Source organism: Lithobates pipiens, unplaced genomic scaffold (genome assembly GCF_037356315.1).
Source record: "Lithobates pipiens isolate NorthernLeopardFrog02 unplaced genomic scaffold, aLitPip1_a1.2 Scaffold_13, whole genome shotgun sequence".
Taxonomy (NCBI): Eukaryota; Metazoa; Chordata; class Amphibia; order Anura; family Ranidae; genus Lithobates; species Lithobates pipiens.
The window spans coordinates 311,995,833-312,014,853 of NW_027507718.1; positions in this window are offsets into that span (position 1 = coordinate 311,995,833).

Sequence of the window (19,021 nt, forward strand, 5' to 3'; positions counted from 1 at the left end):
TCCCCGATGTGTCTAGAGCTAGGATGGCTGTGGATTGTGAAGCAGTAGTGGCCTGCATTGCTGGGTTCTCTGCCCTGCCTGACAAGCTGAGCGGTTAAGCATCCATCTCTGTCTCCGGTCGGCCACACCCCCCTCTAAGGCCCCATTTTTAAGCCCCTGTTTAACAGTGGCATGTAATTACAGTTTTTGATGCAATGCTTTGCAGCAGGGCTCATTCCTGCACTCCAACTAGAGTATCTGGGAGAGGTTGCAGTGTTGTGGCACCAGCACCAGTGCCTAAGGCCCAATTTTTCAGCCCCTGTTTAACAGGGGCATGTAATTACAATTTTTGATGCAATGCTTTGCAGAAGGGCCCATTCCTGCACTCCAACTAGAGTATATGGGAGAGGTTGCAGTGTCGTGGCTCCAGCACCAGTGCCTAAGGCCCAATTTTTCAGCCCCTGTTCAACAGGGACATGTAATTACAATTCTTGATATAATATTTCACAGCAGGGCCCATTCCTGCGCCCACCCAGAGTAACTGTGAGGACTTATAGTGTTGTGGCACCAGCACCCCCACCACCACCACAACCACTAAAGGCACAATTTTTCTACCACTGTTCAACAATGGCATGTAATTACAATTCTTGATATAATCGTTCACAGCAGGGTGCTCAAGCGCCCACCAAGAGTCACTTTGAGGGCTTACAATGTTGTGGCAGCACCAACACCTTAGGCCCACATTTCTGCAGAGCATATAGGGCAGGCCCCTCCTTTCAAACATCCAACTTACAAATGTCTCCTACTTGCAAACAGAAGGAGACAACAGGATAGGGAGATGAAAAAACAGGGGTGATAACCCTTCCCTATGTTTTCCAAAAAGCTTAAAAATAGATTTTTTGACTGGAGCTACACTTTAAAAATGTACCAGTTCAAAATTACAAACAGATTCTACTTAACACAACAAACCTACACAGTCCCTGTCTTGTTTGCACCGCCTGTATACTGCTGTTCTGAGTATATAGGGCCTGGTTGCCTCACACCTTTACTTTTTTTTATTTGGGTAGGGGTTTCCCCTTAATATCCGTGCAAGACCTAAAGGGGCTGGTAATGGGCAGGGGGGCTACCCATGCCATTTTTTTCTCAATGATTTTCATCCGTATTGCAGGAACCAGATGTTACATTAAAACCCTCAAGCAGTTTTAAATTACTTTTTTTCTGTTAAATGTCATTTTGTGCAGGGACTGTTCTAAACACGGGAAACATGTGCCACTTCACAGGCATACTATAGACACCCCCAGGCACGATATTTAAAGGAATATTTCACTTTTTCTTTCACTTTAGCACTCATTAAAATGAGTGCTCCCGAAAAAAACTGATTTTTTTAAAAAAAAAATTGGCATTGATCCATGTCCCCTGGGGCAGGAGCCGGGTCCCCAAAACCTTTTTAAGACAATATCTTGCATATTAGCCATTAAAATTAGCACTTTTTATTTTGAATGTTCGAGTCCCATAGACTTCAATGGGGTTCTAAAGTTCATACAAATATTCGGTCCGTTTGAAAGTTCTGGTGCGAATCGATCCGGGGGGTGTTTCGGCTCATCCCTAGTCAGGAACAATATTGAAATCTCCACAGATGAGCGTACAACCTTGTTGGTGCTTTTTCATTTTTTTCCATAGTTTGTGGAAAATTGGAATTGCTTCATCGTATGATTTTGTGAATTCTCCCATCTTGGACTCATGTTGGGTAATCCTGTTCCCTATAGCGTTGATTTCTGCTTTAAAATGGTGCATGATGTTAAGGAAATCTGTGTGGATGGATTACTGCAAGGATAGGAACATATCCTTGAGTGTGGTGTCCAGGACTGGCTCATTTCATGTATGGAATTCTGCAATGGAGCTCTTCAGAACTCTGGGCCCAGGAGAAGGGGTGTGTAAAAGGCTCACCTCTGAAGCAGTTATCCCTTCTTCTGACAGCCTGATCTTTGATTTAGCTGGGCTGTAGGTCAGTGTGGAGTTTAGGGAGCTTGGTGCCAGCTGGGGAGTGTTGTTATTCTCTCCCTGGAGATAGGGCTGCTCTTGCGAACCTGCCGTTGTCTCCCGCTGTGTACTCCCATGGCCGCCGGTGCCATCTTGGAGAACTGATCTATGTATCTCCACTGCCTGGAGGTAGGGGATCGCTGGTGTGCTGTGTGGGGAAGAGATCACCCGCTGTGCTGGCCCTCTAATGTTGCGTTGCTCTGGAGCTGAGCTAGTGTTCAGCCATTCCGTTCGCCATGCGGCCACGCCCCCCTCGATAAGTGTGTTCTGTTAGTAGAATCTGTTTAGGAAGAGGGGTGTGGGCATAGGGTGAACAGGTTTGTGCAATATTTTATGATCTGCAATGCTTTGGTGTCTTTGGTGGTCGCTAGTAGTTTGCCGTTGGCAATTTATTATTGTGAACTGTGGTTGCAGTGCTTCGATTATGTAAAGCTCTTGCAAAAAGCTTTCTACATTTGTTTCCCTGTCCATAAAATAACTTTTTGGTCAGGATGTAGCTGCATCTCATTATCTTGGTTCTTCTAGCAAAGTCTTTCTGTGTGCGTTTATGTACTTTAGTTTTCAGACTTGATCTGTTGGCTGTTAGAGAGATAATTTTGCCTCTTATAACATATTTATGTGCTTCCCAGGTGGTAAACAGGGATACCTCTGGGTAAATGTTTTTCTGGAAATAAGTGTGAAGGCTGGCAAGGATTTTAGTACATAAAGCACTGTCATGTTCTTATCTGTTAGTATTGTCAGAAACCATGAACCAGACCGAGACAGAAGTACAATTAAATCACACTTGTTTATTAAGAACAAATAAAAAGGTAAATAGAGTAAGCGTAGTCAAAGCATAGCCAGAGTCCAGTAACCGGATCGAGTAGTAAGCCAGTCCAGAGTTCAATAACCAGATCTGGTAATCAGCCAGGCCAGAAGTCAGGGATCCAAGTGGAGCAACAGAAAGCAGGGTAAGGAGCCAGAAGGGATGTCAGCAAGCCAGTCTTTGAACAGAACCACAGGAGATGGTTTCTTGTGGTGTGACCAAGGCGAAGGCAGAGATGAAGTGAGTTGGACAGCTTTAAGTAGGCAGGTCAGACGAGTAGGATCAGGAACAGCTGGGTGACTGTGGAGAGAGATGAGAGTTGGCAATTAGCCAACAGCTGGGCAGCCATCCCAGAGAAGGAAGCGCTAAGCCAGCCCTGACAAGTATTGAGGCATCTAGGCATCAGATATTAGATCAGGGTTTTGCGTCTGGAGTTAGGGTCTTTGTAATGGGATTGTGGTCTGATATCAACATGGGTTCTATTGTGGCTCTTGAGAGAAAAGAGAGGTCAATTTGAGATAGGAAGAAATAATTGATTCTGAAGTATAGGTTGTGGGGTGGAGAAAAGTAGGTGTAGACTCGAGTTAGGGTTCAGAGTAAACCAGGTGTAATGTACTAAGAGGTCTTGGAGGGGACGTTTTATGCACTGTAGGGCCTTATAGGGTAGGGAGGAAGTTCTAGTGGATATGTCCAAAATGAGACATTGAAACCCCCCCCAGCACTAGAATCTTTAACTATAAATAGACCAAGTGGGTCATTACTGAATTGATAAATGATACCTGTGTAGCAGCCACAACCTTTGCTGTGTGGCCTTCACTTATTGGGCTTACCCGTTACCTTCTCTTGGCCTGCTCCTCCACGTATAGGGGTTCCAAGGTTGATACCCAACAACTTGAACACTAACACAGGTGAAGTCCTCTTTTTTTTGCAATAATAACTTCCAAACAACACAGTCTCTTTGGGAACAGAGGGCACGGGTGAAGAACTCAGGCACCTTGAACTGCAGGTCTAGCAAAGTCTCTACTTCCACCAAGAGAGTAGCCACTCGCAGCTGGGTACTTCAAGGCTGAACAGATCTCTAGACAGAGATCATGGCAGTCAGCACGTTGACTCAGAGCTTGAAACAGTCCTGTGAACGTGGATGAGTTGTAACTAAAGGTGAGCAGGGACATTTTCCTCAGTACCTGGAACGTTTCCCGTCTCCTCAATGGTACTGGAAAAGCGTGAATTCGTCAATGTCCTTCCCAACTCAGTAACCAGGCACTTCCCAGGATGCCACTTGCCGTCCCTCCTCTGAAGAGTCCTCCCCCGGTCACTTCCACCAGCTGTGGTGCCTCTCCAAGCCGAGAGCACACCCGGACACCTTGAATCCTCCCTCAGTTAATGCGCCTCGAACCAGCCAGGTCCAAGACACGGGAACAAACGGATCCCTACCCCAGACCAGGCAGGTCTATCAGGGGCATTCAACAGGAACATGTTGCGGGGTGTCGAAACACCCCGTGACCGGGACCCCTCACGGGGCTACCCCGGTCCTGTAACCAGAATAGACCCCACGGGTCTCGCAGACTCCTCTCCTCTAAACACGTGACCCACACCTCTTAAGTACCCCTTCCCAGACTCCTCAGAAGGCCCCAGCACTCCCACTGATTGGTTCTGAGAAGGCTGATACCTAAACATCCAAGCAGACCTGATTCTGGCCTGTCATGTGCACCTCACCGTGCACGTGCCCAGGCAGAACTTCCAAACACAGCCTGGCCAGACTGGTGTTAAGGCCTACCTACACAATTAACCCTGTTCAGAGGAAAAAATGAAATTTACATGCGTATGATATTTTGCATAAAATGTCATCCGCTACACCTGTTTTGTGTTTGGACAGTACATATTTGCAAGAGTGATTGGTCTACTAAATAGTGTGCCCCGCAAGAAGAGGTATCTGCCTTCTTCGTCTGTCAGAGAGGCTGTTATTTGTATAGGGGTATGCTTAGAAATGAGGATGAAGACCCCTTTGGGTTTGGCTAGACTGTTTGTGGAGTGGTGTACCAAAGTATAGTAGTGTTTTGTCATTTTAGGTATACAATCGGAGCGAAAGTGTGTCTCTTGAAGAAAGACAATGTCTGCCTTAGCTTGTGCATTAACAGTAGCAGATGTGATCTTTTTTCGGGAGTATTTAGGCAGTACAAATTGAGTGATGCCAGTTTCAGTGTTTTGAGCACAGTGCTTGGAGTTTACTTAGGCATTATTGAATAGATTTGTAGTTAGGCTTAAATTACAAAGAAATAAGGACTTTAGGATGCTGCGGGAGGCAAAGGATATGTCTAGATAAGGAGGGAGAGAGAGGGAGGGTAGATGAGGTTTGAAGTGAAAGGGGGGAGAACCTGGGAGGGAAGGAGGCCTCCCGATAAGGGGAATGTTGGGATAGGAGAGCAAGGATGTTGGGAAGGAGGTCGGTTGAGAGAGAGGAAAGTAGCAAGGGGGCAATATTATGTTTGGTACTAAGGGAGTTTTGGAGGTGTGCAGCAGGAGTTGCTGTATGGTATGAGTACGTGGGAGAGATTTGAGTACACTGCTGTTGGGAGGCGAGGTCAGAGGTTAATCAATGTATCAACTGTAGGCCATATTAAGATAATTAAGGCATTTTGAGTGTAACCCAAGTACTTAAGGGAATAGATGTAACAAAATCATGAAGTAAAGATAATGGTAGTTGGACTGTGAATGGGAAAAGTGACTAAGCACAGATAATCTTCTTATCATGATAGTGGATCAGGAGAAGGGAGAAGTAACTGTGGTCCTGAAGTGTGGTGCTTATCCCCTTGCACCCGTAAAATTCTGGTTAGTATCTGAAGGAGAGGATGGTTTGGGAGTGTAGATGTAAATTAGTTTTCTGCAGATCTCACAGGGGTCTGTCAATTCTAAGCACCACTGTGAGGGTCTAGTCAAGCAAAAAGGGGCTTAGACTGTTGTGGATCTGATTTGATCTGTGAGTCATTAGACATGTTTTGGATTTCACCAGTTAAAGAGAGGGGGACTTAAGGGAGAAAGTGATCAGCCTAGTAAAAGTTAAGAGGATGAAGTCAGGATGAAGTCAGGATGAAGTCAGTAATTGTGCCTTAAGTTGTAGGTGGTTGGCTCGGATGAGCCTTGGGAGCTAGTAAAAAAAAAAATGGCGGGTCTTAAATTAAATACTGGGCGGGACTTAAAGGGCATGGCTCAAATGGCTCAAATGGGGTGTGGTTCGAGTCTGAGATGAATGATGGATGGAGGAAGGAAGGAAAGAAAGAGAAAGAAAGAAAGAAAGAAAGAAAGAAAGAAAGAAAGAAAGAAAGAAAGGAAGGAAGGAAGGAAGGAAGGAAGGAAGGAAGGAAGGAAGGAAGGAAGGAAGGAAGGAAGGAAGGAAGGAAGAAAGAAAGAAAGAAAGAAAGAAAGAAAGAAAGAAAGAAAGAAAGAAAGAAAGAAAGAAAGAAAGAAAGAAAGAAAGAAAGAAAGATAGGGAAGGAAGGAGAGAGAAGGGATGGAGGGACAACAGACCCAGATCTTACACCACAATAGCAATATATGTATTCCAGAAAGTTTAACAATCAACAGATAAAGATACTTCAAACACCTGGTGTTAGCACTTCAGTCATCCTTACCTGTGCCCAATGCAGCGTGACCAGTGATCAATGTGGCCTTCCTGTTCCCAATGCAGCGTGGCCTGCACGTGCCCAATACAGCCTCACCTGTGCCAAATACTGCCTCACCTGTGCCCACGTGTGCCCAATGCAGCCTCACCTGTGCCCAATGCAGCATGACCTGTGCCCAATGCAGCGTGACCTGCCTGTGCCCAATGCAGCATGTCCAGTGCCCAATGCAGTCCCACCTGTGCCCAATGTGGCCTGGCTGTTCCGAATGCAGTGTGGCCTGCCCATGCCCAATACAGCCTCACCTGTGCTCACCTGTGCCCAATGCAGCCTCACCTGTGCCCAATACTGCCTCACCTGTGCCAAATGCAGCCTCACCTGTGCCCAATACTGCCTTACCTGAGACCACTTGTGCCCAATGCAGCCTCATCTATGCCCACCTGGGCCCAATGCTGCCTCACCTGTGCCCAATACTGCCTCACCTGTGCCCAATGCAGTGTGACCCGTGCACAATGCAGCCTCATCTGTGCAGAGGAAGAGGCGAGCCAGTGGCAGAACTACCGGGGAGGATGAGGAATGCATACTGCAGCCCTCAAATTGCTGTTGGCGAGCGTGGGGCTGCCTCAGAGTGGAGGGGGCGAGCACCGCCCACATGGTCCTCAAACCAGGGAATTAAGGAGAGGATGATGCAAGCTGTCTGCATGATCAGAGAGCTGTAATAGCTTTCATTTGAATGTCCTGTGTTCCCGGGGCTCACCGTCACATAGCCCCACCTCTTGGCCCGGCACCTTTGATGACGTCACATGTCCCGCATCGGACCGGTGTTCTGTCTATCAAAGGCGCCGGACCAAGAGGTGGGGCTATGTGATGGTGAGCACTGGAAACACAGGAAATTCTAATGAATGCTATTACAGCGGACCATCTCGCTCTCTGCTCATAGACAGCTTACCTCTTCCTCTCCTCATTTCCCCCGGCTGGGGGACTGTGCGAGTGGTGCCCCCCCCCCCCCCCCGCAGTATGCATTCCTCATCCTCCCCACAGCCCCCACTCAGGTTGGCCACTATGGTGGTAGTTCCGCCACTGGCTGTCGATTAATTGCTAGTACTCATCATTCCACTGTGGCTCACCTGGTGATCATTTCCTGCTTGTCACTCCAACCTACAGTCAGCCCCTTTTGGCTATTTAAACTGCCTGGTTCAATCCTCTTATGCCTTTGCCTTGTTCAACATATCTAATGACTCTCTGCTGTGTTCCTGTTGAAGACTTGCCTGGCTGATGTCCCTTTTGGTTCCTGATCCTGTCTGCTGCCTCTGACTACGCTGATCTCTGGCTTCTTGATTTCCTGGCTCTGACTACCCAATTTGACTACTGAACCCTGGCTATGTTTTGACTATGTTTATCAGTTGTACCATTTTTACCATTTTACTAAAAGGTGTGATTTTTACTGGAATTTTCTGTCTCTGTCAGTTTCATGGTTCCTGACAGCGTCTTTCTGGATTACATAAATAATGATTGCATTTCATGATTTTCAGCCCTGTCTTGATGCTTCCCGACTTCCTGAGCCAACTTTGGTGCTCTGTATATTATTCTATGACCTCGATTGGGAACAATATGATTATGAAAACCTTACAGAGAGGTCATATTGCAAGTATCTCAAACTAAAACCCATGATTTAGGGTTAAGAGTCATTATTTGATAATACCAGCAGGGAATCTGGTTTTAGGCACAGGTGGCATAATAATCTTTTGGTGGTTTAGGAGTAAATGGTCCTCAGAGCCAAGGTTGCCTAGAGAGGGGGAATTTGTTTATGATCAGTTTAATTATTAGGATCAGATGTGTTAGGCCTCAGACCCTTAGAAGTGTGCCATGCTTGTAACAACCTGCACAATGTGGGGGCATTTGCTGTGAAAAATGGGTCTGTAATAAGGACTACACAAAGTAAATCATACCCCTAAAGTTTAAGGGAAAGTTTAAGGGAAAGATGTAGTCCTTGTGACAAAGTAAGTATATACTGTATGCAGATACAGTATATTTACCACCTTTGTCCTTATAAGCAAGGAGGGAGATTATGATCAGGGGTCAGCATTGTTCATTCCTGTATTCACTTTAAGTGTGCTTCTGTACAGTGACATGAAAATCATAGCTAGAGTTGGATGAGTGTTTAGCTCGCAGCTGACATATGAGAAATAATGCAGATACAGTAGCAAGAATTTTTTATTTTTTTCATGGTCATCTAGGGGGTCAGCAAAATGTAATGCCCCATACACATGATCTGATTTTCTGACAACAAATGTTGGATGTGAGCTTGTTAGCAGAAAGTCCGACTGTGTGTATGCTCCATCGAACATTTGTTGTCAGACTTTCCTCCAACAAATGTTGGCTAGTAAGTTTTCAAATTTTCCGCCAACAAATGTTTGTTGTTGGACTTTCCGATTGTGTGTATACAAGTCCGTCAGACAAAAGTCCATGCATGCTAGTACGAGCTGGAGATATAACTAGCGTTCATAATGGAGATATTACATATGTCTTGTACGTCACTACGTTCGTAATTGTTAGTGAAAATTTGTGTGACCGTTTATGCAAGAAAAGTTGGAGCCAACATCCTTTGAACAAAAATCTACAGTTTTGTTGTTGGAAAGTCCAATTGTGTGTACAGGGCATTAGAATTGTGGATGAGAAAAAAACATCAAGTATGATGGGTCAGAGTCTGATCGCTAACATAACTGAAAATGTGGAAAGTGTCATTCGTGTGATTTTGTTAACATAGATCCCATAGGTGGGGTACCCTTATTCTTCTTATTGAGGTCTCTGATGAGCTGGAGAATTTGTTGGGCTGTGGCTGAGAAGTTACTGTGCGTCTGTGCCTTTGGTGTTGTACATCCATCTGTTCATCCAGGGTGGGTGATCTCATAGTAGAAGGTGGACGTAATTTACTGTACCCTTCATGTACTTAGACCAGTGGAATATCCAAGGTTTTGCAGAAAAACCTTAGGTCCTCCGGGACTCGTAATAAGGCCGTTCCACCTAGCACATTTGCAGAGAGACACATCCATAACACTACATTGTATCTGTGAAGGATCACCATTGTAATCCTAAGATTTTCTCCTGAATGGATGGAAAACATCTTCCCATCTGCTCATCTTCATAACACAGGGGGAATGTTCTCTGTAGCTCATAGAAGAGAACTTGGGTGATTCATAACATTTTTGGGATTTCATGTCCATGCATAGGAAGTTAGAAGAACCCTGGATTTCTGTCAGGATCTGTACTTGTAGAAAATGTATATAGCTTGAAACAAACAAAGCTCTTTCACATGGGAGACCAGGGGGCAGTGAAAAAGGTGGCTGAGCTGCACTTTTTCCACCCCTGGCGACTCACCTAAATTTCAACATTACAGCCTAACAAGGGAATACACATACTGTAGCTGTGATGCTTTGCTTTACAGCCATGTCAATTTTACAGGATTTACAGGCAGCACCATATGTCAAACTCATCCATGCAGGTCAATGAAATTGCTCCATAATTGTGTGCCAAATGTGTGGCTCATTGTTTCTATGCAGTATTTTTATGCAAAACCTCCCATGGTATTTAAAAAGAAAAAAAGCAGACATTCAGAGAGTAGAGGATTGCCTCATAAATGCCTGTGAGCCGCTATTTCATCCTCTGAAGAGTGATCCACTGGAGTTACCCATGTGAATAAGCACTAATGCCACTGCATCTGCGGTAAGCTGCAGTATATTTTAATGTTGCTCTTAGGTTAGGATAAACTTTAATTTGATCTGAGATTCAGAGTCACTCTTTTTAATCTGAGGTGGGATTTGTTACTTAAAACTATGCCCAATTTACCTAAACATTATTTGGATACAAACGCTACTCAGCTGACCCAAACAATATTTAAATCCAGCTACACAGTCAATTAAGTTTTATGATGAATAGTAAAAAGATTTAAATTCATGTTCGAAAAGATAATGTGGGAAAAGTTACAGTCCACATACTAAAATAGAAAAATTCCTTTTTTTGTAAGTACTAAAAAAGCATGTTTTGTTTGGAAGGGCCAAGGATAAAATTAACACATTATTTCAGTTAGCGTGAATCAATTTCAGAGAGCCTTCAAGAATGCAGAAAATATGTTTTTTTACTGTTTTTTTATTATTTGCTAAAGCATAACAAACTATAAAATATTAACAGGTTTCCCATTTACATTTAAACTAAGTATGTCAAGTGGCAACTACTCTACAATTTGAAAAGGTTGTTTGAAAATGAAAGTCCAAATGACATTATGTAATGTAACAAAGCATTTCTAAGTCTTGCCACCTCTGTTAATTTAACTTTAAAAAGGGACTATAAATTATACATTTATATTCCTTCTTGTGCCAACATAAAAGTTAATTAAGTGGATTTAAAATGCGAAGTTGTAAGTGTATGGTTCTCAAACAATGTTAACATGCTTATTTTCACATGGTATAGCAATGTGTTTACTATTTTATGATTGAAATTTTGCGTCTAATCATATATAATCAATATATTAATAGTCTGCTTTTTTTTCCCTTAACCACCTGTCAACTGTTCACAGTAAATATACTGCAAGCCAGCTTGCTTTTGGGTTTGGCGCTCTCAAGCATATGCACCATGCCGACCCATGATGTGATTGGTTTTTCATCCGTTTTCAGCCAGTGATTTTGGCTTAAACCTGCTGATTGACTGTGACGAATCAAATGCAGTGTTCTGTGCTTACAACACACAGAGTTCCATGTACAGAGAACAGTGATCTGGCTGTTTCTTCTCCCTGAAAAGCAGATAGAAAAACAGCCAGATCAGTAAGTAAAAGCTGCACACACTGCACACATTACACTTGTTAAGCACACAGGTAACCCCTTGATTGCCCCTTGATGTTAACCAGTGTCTATGGTACCATGTACAGTATTATCACTGATCATTGTGTTAGTGTCACTAGCAATGCCAGTGTCAGTTCCTCAGTCAGTGACACTCTCAGCCAGTGATGTTAGTGCCAGATTTCCCGCCACACTGTAACAGTCACACCAGGAGTCACTGATCATCACAATTACAGTATAGTGTCTACAGCTGCATAAATTCCCTTAAGTATACTATAGTGTGTGGATGCTAATAACTTTCACACGAACCAGTTAAAATAGTGTACACTTATTGGGGAAAAAAAATTCTACCCAGACATGTAGCAGAATACATTTTGGCCAACAGCTCTGCTCTTGGATATCTTTTGTCATAAATAAATTACCTTTCCATTAGATTTTGGAATGTGTGAGGAAATCAAAGCATTTCGAAAACACACACACACACACACACACACACACACACACACACACACACACACACACACACACACACACTTATTAATACAGGTAGAGCATATACATTCTTATCCCAGGACCCTAGAATGATAACGGAATATTTCTGCCTCTAGTAAGCACGCTATAAAAAAAATTGGAAAAAAGGTGCTATAAGCAGAAATACTTGAGGGCCAATTCAAAATTCTGTTGCGGTAACACATGGTAATATAAGCATGGTACTACAAAGGATTGCTCTATGTTTGGGGCATTGCATTGCCATCCATTGTAAATTGAACCACAATACTTTTTAAAGTAGCAATGAACACACAAGGGGCCACAGTGCATCACAACCTGCACACTATATGTTGTGGTGCACAGCATTGTAAAAAAAGGGTGATTTCCTTTTTTGTTCAATGCAGTGCATTAGCAGCCCATTCAAAATAAATAGGCTGCCTTAATGCAATGCAAGGTAATACATTCCAAAGGAGTGCTAAAGTGGGACTCTATCTTAAGGCTACTGATCCCATGTTATAAAATTTCTCTGAAATCTTACATATCAACTTGTACATAATTTGCTGCATGCCAATATCTATGCAGACTAGTATATGCATTCTGAAGTTATAAACCTCAGAAAATAGGGAGGGTTTAGGCAGACAGAGGGTTTAAAAGCAGAACATGTGGGACTTAAGACTAAAATGACAACCTCTATTTTTATTTCTGCATTTCTTTATTATTTCTATTCCTCTAGCTCACTGTTGTTGCAGGAATAATAATGTAAAATTTGTAAGAGTGCATTATTTATTATTAATTACAGGAAAGTTGTGCAGGTACTAAATCATGTTTCTTTTCTTTTGTATTGACATTTTATGCTTGGAACACTCTTTAACTTCTCATTAAATTTAGGACTCAATAATGAATATTTGACAGTGAATACAATTTATGAACTTTTCTGGCGTTCCCTTCCATTAGTGTTGCTTCCTATTGTATGTCATAAATTGATTAACTGTATTTGTATTCTAAGTTATTCATTCATTGATTTTTTCAGAGGATTTCTATTATTAAAAGACTTTTGTTTCTACGATATTGATTTAATTGATTTTGTTAAACAATTATCCAGCTCTCATGTGCTCTGATTGGCCTACTTTTATGTTGGACAACTCTTTGGTTAGTAAAAAGCAAGGGAACCTGTTTTATTGGTAAGAAATTAAAAGAAAATTAAACTAATAATGAATGACCCATGCCTTTTGCATTAGTAATAAAAAATGCTGCACCAAAACATTAGGCAATAAGTTTACTTATAATATAATTACATAGTTACATAGTAGGTAAGGATGAAAAAAGACAATAGTCCATCCAGTTCAACCTGTGTCGATGTACGTATGTCAGTGTCTATAATTGTTTCCCATGTCTCTGTATGTTGTGTTCTTTAAGATATACATCCAAGAGTCTTTTAAAAATATCCATACTCCCAGCAGCCACCACCAATTGTAGAAGAGTGTTCCACATCCTTACCATCCTGACAGTGAAAAACCCCCTGCACAGTTTAAGATTAAACTGCTTCTCCTCCAATCTCATTGTGTGGCCCCATGTCCTTTTACACTCCATGAGACTGAATAGTTTCTTTCCTATGTTGGGATTCCCATTGAGGTATTTGTAGACTGATATCATGTCCTCTCTCAAGCGTCGCTTCTCCAGCGAGAATACATTTAGTGTTTGCAGATGTTCCTCATAATTGAGGTCCTCCAGTCCCGTTATTAGTTTTGTTGCCCTTCTTTGGACTCTCTCCAGCTCCAGCGCATCCCTTCTGATGACTGGTAACCAGACCTGGACAGGATACTCCAAATGTGGCCTAACCAGAGTTTTATAAAATGGCAGGATTATAGTTTTATCCCTGGAGTATATCCATTTTTTTATGCATGCTAATATTCTGCTGGCTTTGGCAGCTGCAGCTTAACATTGCATGCTATTGCTCAATCTGTCATCTACTAGGACCCCAGATCCTTCTCCATCCTTGATTCCCCCAGGGGTTCTCCCCCTAGTGAGTAGTTTGCATTTATGTTTTTTGCCCCAAGTACATTAGTTTACATTTCTCCACATTAAACCTCATTTGTCATTTGTCTGCCCACTTCTTGTTTAGGGAATTCTGTAAAAATTCTATAGCCTGATGTGAAGTTATTGCCCTGCTTATCTTTGTGTCATCCTCAAAAGCTGAGACTGAGCTACTGTATTTATCCCATCCTCTATAGCATTTACGAATAAATTTAATAGAATTGGTCCCAAGAGAGAACCCCACTCGCCACTCCCTTTTTTTACCATAAAGTTTTTATTGGAAGTAATAGAGAACACACAAATGAAGAGTATTACAGAAACATATAATACAATCAAATGACAATGGTCAAGGTATGTTAACATCGTAACTTATAGATTATGAACTTCAAAATGTTAATTGTTATTAAGCTAAAGAGAGGGAACCCTGTATCTGTGGAGTCAGGAACCTGTTAGATTTCATAACTTCTGATTGGACATGTGTGTTTGTTAATCTGTGTAAAAAATATAAATGATATGGGGAGGGTGGATTTGTTTTGGTTAAGTCGAGGTGTCTTGAGGAGGTTTCAATTTGTATGGAGGGTTCTAGGTCAGGTTCAAAGCACAGATTTCTGTATATCTAAGAGAATGTTTTAGGGGTCAGGAATTTTTATTTATTCTTAGGCCGCGTACACACGGGCGGACTGTTCGCCCAACTTTGTCCGCTGAACAGTGTTTCAGCGTACAGTCCGCTCGTGTGTGGGCTTCAGCGGACTGTTTCAGCGGACAGTCTGACGAACAAAGTTTTTCGGAATTTTCTTTAAGACTGTCCGCCCAAACTTGGTTTCAGCGGACAGTCCGCTCGTGTGTAGGCTCGTTCGACAGACTAAGTTTCGTGCATGTTCAGAAAGGATTTACACGGCGAAGGTTGCATTGCAGTGTATTGGACGTCGAATTTCTCGTCCCGTCGTACGTGCCGTTCACGTCATCGCGCACGCTTTCAGCGGACTGTCTGCTCATCGTGTGTGGTCAAGTCCGTTCATGCAAATTTGGAGCGGACTGTTTGTCGGATTGTCTGACGAACTAAGTTGGGCGAACAGTCCGCCCGTGTGTACGCGGCCTCATTTTTATTTTTATTTTTATTGTTATTATTTACATTTATTTTTACTTTTATTTTCATACTTTATTTATTTTTCATTTTTCATTTAATTTTCATTATTTTAATTTTTCTTTCTCTTTTTCTTTTTTATTCTTATTTTTATTTATTCTCGCTTCTTCTTGTCCATCTTTCTCTCCGCCCCTTTTTCTCATTTTCTTTTATATACCTCTCTTTTCTTTTTTTCTTCCTCTCTTTATTTTTCCTTTTCCATCCACTGTTTTTCCTCTAGACTTAGATTCCCCATGCCTTTCTGCCCCTCTTTGCTTCCTTTTTCTTCTCAACTCCGTGGTCCACTGTTTATTTCCCCTCTCTATTCTCACTCACTGTCACTGCCTTTGTCTGAATACTCTTTTTTTCACACTCACGGCTGCTGGCTCTTTGCATTTACTTTCTCTCTGGCCCTCCTCCCCTTATTGGCCAATGCCGGTGTTGTGGGGTCTGCTGACGTCACTTGTTTCCATGACATCGGCAGCCCAACCACAACAGCCTGCATAACTTCCCAGTCACCACAACATATTGTGCATGCACGATCGGTGGTGACTGCTGTATCCTCTGGCTTGGTAGAACACTGCAGCTTCTTGGGCTGCCTAGTAACCGCTGCTGCCCTGCACTGGATATTAAGGGGAACTCTGCACCCAATTTTAAATACAAAAAATGGTGTGGGGGTCCCCCGGGCCCCCAGGCACTATATACTGAACAGCAGTATATATACTATATAGCCTGCTCTATATACGCTGCAGAAAATTAGGCCTTAGGTGTTGATGTACCAGAACACTGTAAGCCCTCACAGTTGGGTGCAGGAATGGACCCTGCTGGGAAATAGCATATCAAGAATCGTGATTACATAACCCTGTTAAACAGGGGGATAAAAATTGGGCCTTGGGTGGTTGTGGTGCCAAAACACTATAACCCCTCACAGATACTCGTGTTGGGCACTGGAACAGGCCCTGCTGTGAAATATTATATAGAATATTTGTAATTACATGCCCCTGTTAAACAGGGGAAGAAAAATTAAACCTTGGGTGGTAGTGATGGTGGTGCCACAACACTATAACCCCTCATGCTGGGGGCAGGAATGGGCCCTTCTGTGAAACATGACTGACAATTTCTTGTCCTTCTGTGGCACCCCCTCTCTCTAGGCTCACGTTACTCCCATCTGGGAACCAACATCGGAGCCTGCATCCTCCAGCAGCATATAACCAAAACTGTGGTCAAATAATTCAGGGGACTCCTCCATGCATGATGGTGGGGTTACGGAAGGAGTGACTGTGAACAAGAAGCCAGTGCAATAGGCTGCTTTGGCAGCTGCGTTGGAAGGCAACCTACTCTGAGCCTGGGTGACAGAGCATGAGCAGGATGAGGACGGCTTTGTTATCCACTTCACCACCTCTTCTGCATGTTGTGGCTCAATAGCACAGCCAGCAGCAGCAAAAAAGGACAAGCATGCCCAATGACCACCTGCAGAGAATGCCCCATGTCCACGACCACCACTGTTGCCTGTAGACACAGAGGCTGCTTGCCCTCTTTTAGTGGCCTGTGAGCGTCTGCCTCTCCTTGGTGGCCTTCTGGACATGATGTATTTTTTGTTTTGCAACACCACACTACACTGTATTAGATACTGTGTACACTGCCTGAAGTGTATTAGCAACTATACGATGGCTGCACTGTATTATATACTGTGTACACCACCAGAAGTGTATTAGAAACTGTACACCCTGTATTTGATACTGTGTACACCACCTGCACTGTATTAGCAACTGTACTACGGCTGCACTGTATTGTATACTGTGTATACCACCAGAGGTGTAGTAGAAACTGTATACACGGTATTAGATACTATGTACACCACCTGCACTGTATTAGAAAAAGTACACCACGGAATGCACTGTGGATATAGGCTACACTGGATGCAGAGTATATATATATATATATATATATATATATATATATATATATATAGTAGCAGAGCATCCCAGGGAGAGCCAGGAAAAGTCCTGTTTGATGTTTATATGTCTCCCAGGCTCCAGGCTCCTCTCATACACATTCAGGAATCTCTGATCCATGATCCAGTTCGGGTCTTGGTCCTCTTCTCGAGGCTAATTTAAGCTCGCCTGAGCAGCCTTTGCTCTCTACCTGAGAAACACAGACAACGCTGGTCTGTGAAAGCAAAAAAGTTAGTAAAAAGCTGTGAAGCACTTTATGTGGAAACTGACAAGCGGTAGGCTTGCTCAGCCTGGTAGTTAGGGCCTGCACAGTGTATAGTTATAGCCGAGACACGGCTAGGTTTTTTTGTTTGGTTATTTTGTTCTGTTTGTTTTATTTTGAACACTGTACAGCACCTCTAAGGTCTTGTAAATATCACCATTAAACACTTCACTGTTTGTCACTACTTCACTTGTTCTGGTATCTGTGCCTGAAAGCCTGCTTATCCCAGGAAGCTTTTGTACCTACTACCTGTCCCCCAGGTTACATATGATGGAGGTTGTGACCAGCTGTAATAAGTTACTACTTAAAAGGCCAATACCTAGAGTGACTAAACATGGAGAAAATCCTAAAACAATTGGTGTTATCCAATGCTGCACAGCAGCAAGCACACACTCGCTATCGCACAGGAGCAAACCGAGGCACTGTGCCAACAGATTGGTGCTGTACAGCTAGCCAATTATTCAAAGCGGATAGGAAAACCTTGACTGAGGTTGTGGAGATTCTAGCACAGTCACCAACTAAAGTTGATGATGTTGGAGACAAGCCCTCAGCCATCCATGTGGGTCACTTTCTTTCTAAGATGACTGCAGATAATGATCCAGAGGCCTTTCTGCTAACGTTTGAATGGACCGCTGAGAGGGAGGGTTGAGCTAAAACCCAGAGGGCAGGACCGGTCGCCCCTTGCTTTATGGAGAATCGCAGAAGGCCTACTATGATTTGGAGTCAGCAAAAGCAGGAGACTATGAAAAGGTCACGTGGGAAATCCTGGCGTGACTTGGTGTCACCTTCGCAGTTCGAGCACAGCGGGTCCACAGCTGGTTCTTCCAAGATGAAAGGCCCCCAAGCATTCAGATGTTCGACCTAATTCACATGGTAAGGAAATGACTACAGCCGGAGTCCCTGTCTGGGCCACAAATAGTGGATCGTGTGGTCATGGACCGGTTTCTAAGGTCACTACCAATTCCCCTGCAGAAGTGGGTGAGTCAAGGAGACCCCAAATCGGTGGACAACCTGGTGGAACTCGTTGAAAGGTACTTTGATGCAGAGAGCCTGGTCACCATCTCTACAGCCGCACAGACTTTCCACCCAAAGCCACGGTCTCCCCAGGCAACCAGTAAGAAGACTGTTCCAGGGGAAGTGGGTGGTAAGCATGGCAGGGAATAGGGGAGGATTTTTAGTGCCAGGACTGAAGTTTAGCGTCCCAAACAAGGGAAGCCACTGCCTGCCAGCCAATCAAACTGGGGAAAGGTCAGGTGTTTTTATTGCCAAGAACTGGGACATGTTGCAGCAAACTGTCCATTGACAGATGAACCAATGCAGTGTGATCTATTAGAAGGCAGTCTATGTTTGCGGCTGTTTCATGCACTGCAGCTCCAAATATGGGAAAACACATGACACAAATGACTGTTAATTATAAGCCTATTATGACCTTGTTGGACTCTGGAAGTCTAGTGACTTTGGTTACAGCTGAGATGGTTGAAACTGCGAATTTTCATGATAAAAAGGTTGCTGTGTTCTGTGTACATGGGGGGGATACCCGGGAGTATCCTATAGCCACTGTGCAGTTTAAAACTGGCTTAGGTATGGTGACCCATCCGGTCAGACTTGTGCCCCACTGGGTGCATGAGGCCGTCGTTGGTAGGGACTTCTCTAAGTTTTGGGAATTGTGGGATCGTCCTGACCCGGTTGCAGTAGCTGACTCAGTGGCAGAGCCAGAATTCCTGGCCACTACTGACAATGTGGGTTTTCCTTTCTCAGTTATGGAAGGAGAGCTGGAGGAGCCTGAAGAAGTCCCCACAACCAGTAGAGCTGGACAGCCATCTGCTAGATCTGAGCCTACATTGGAGTTTGCTGACCTTAATGTGCACAAGGAAAACTTTGGTAC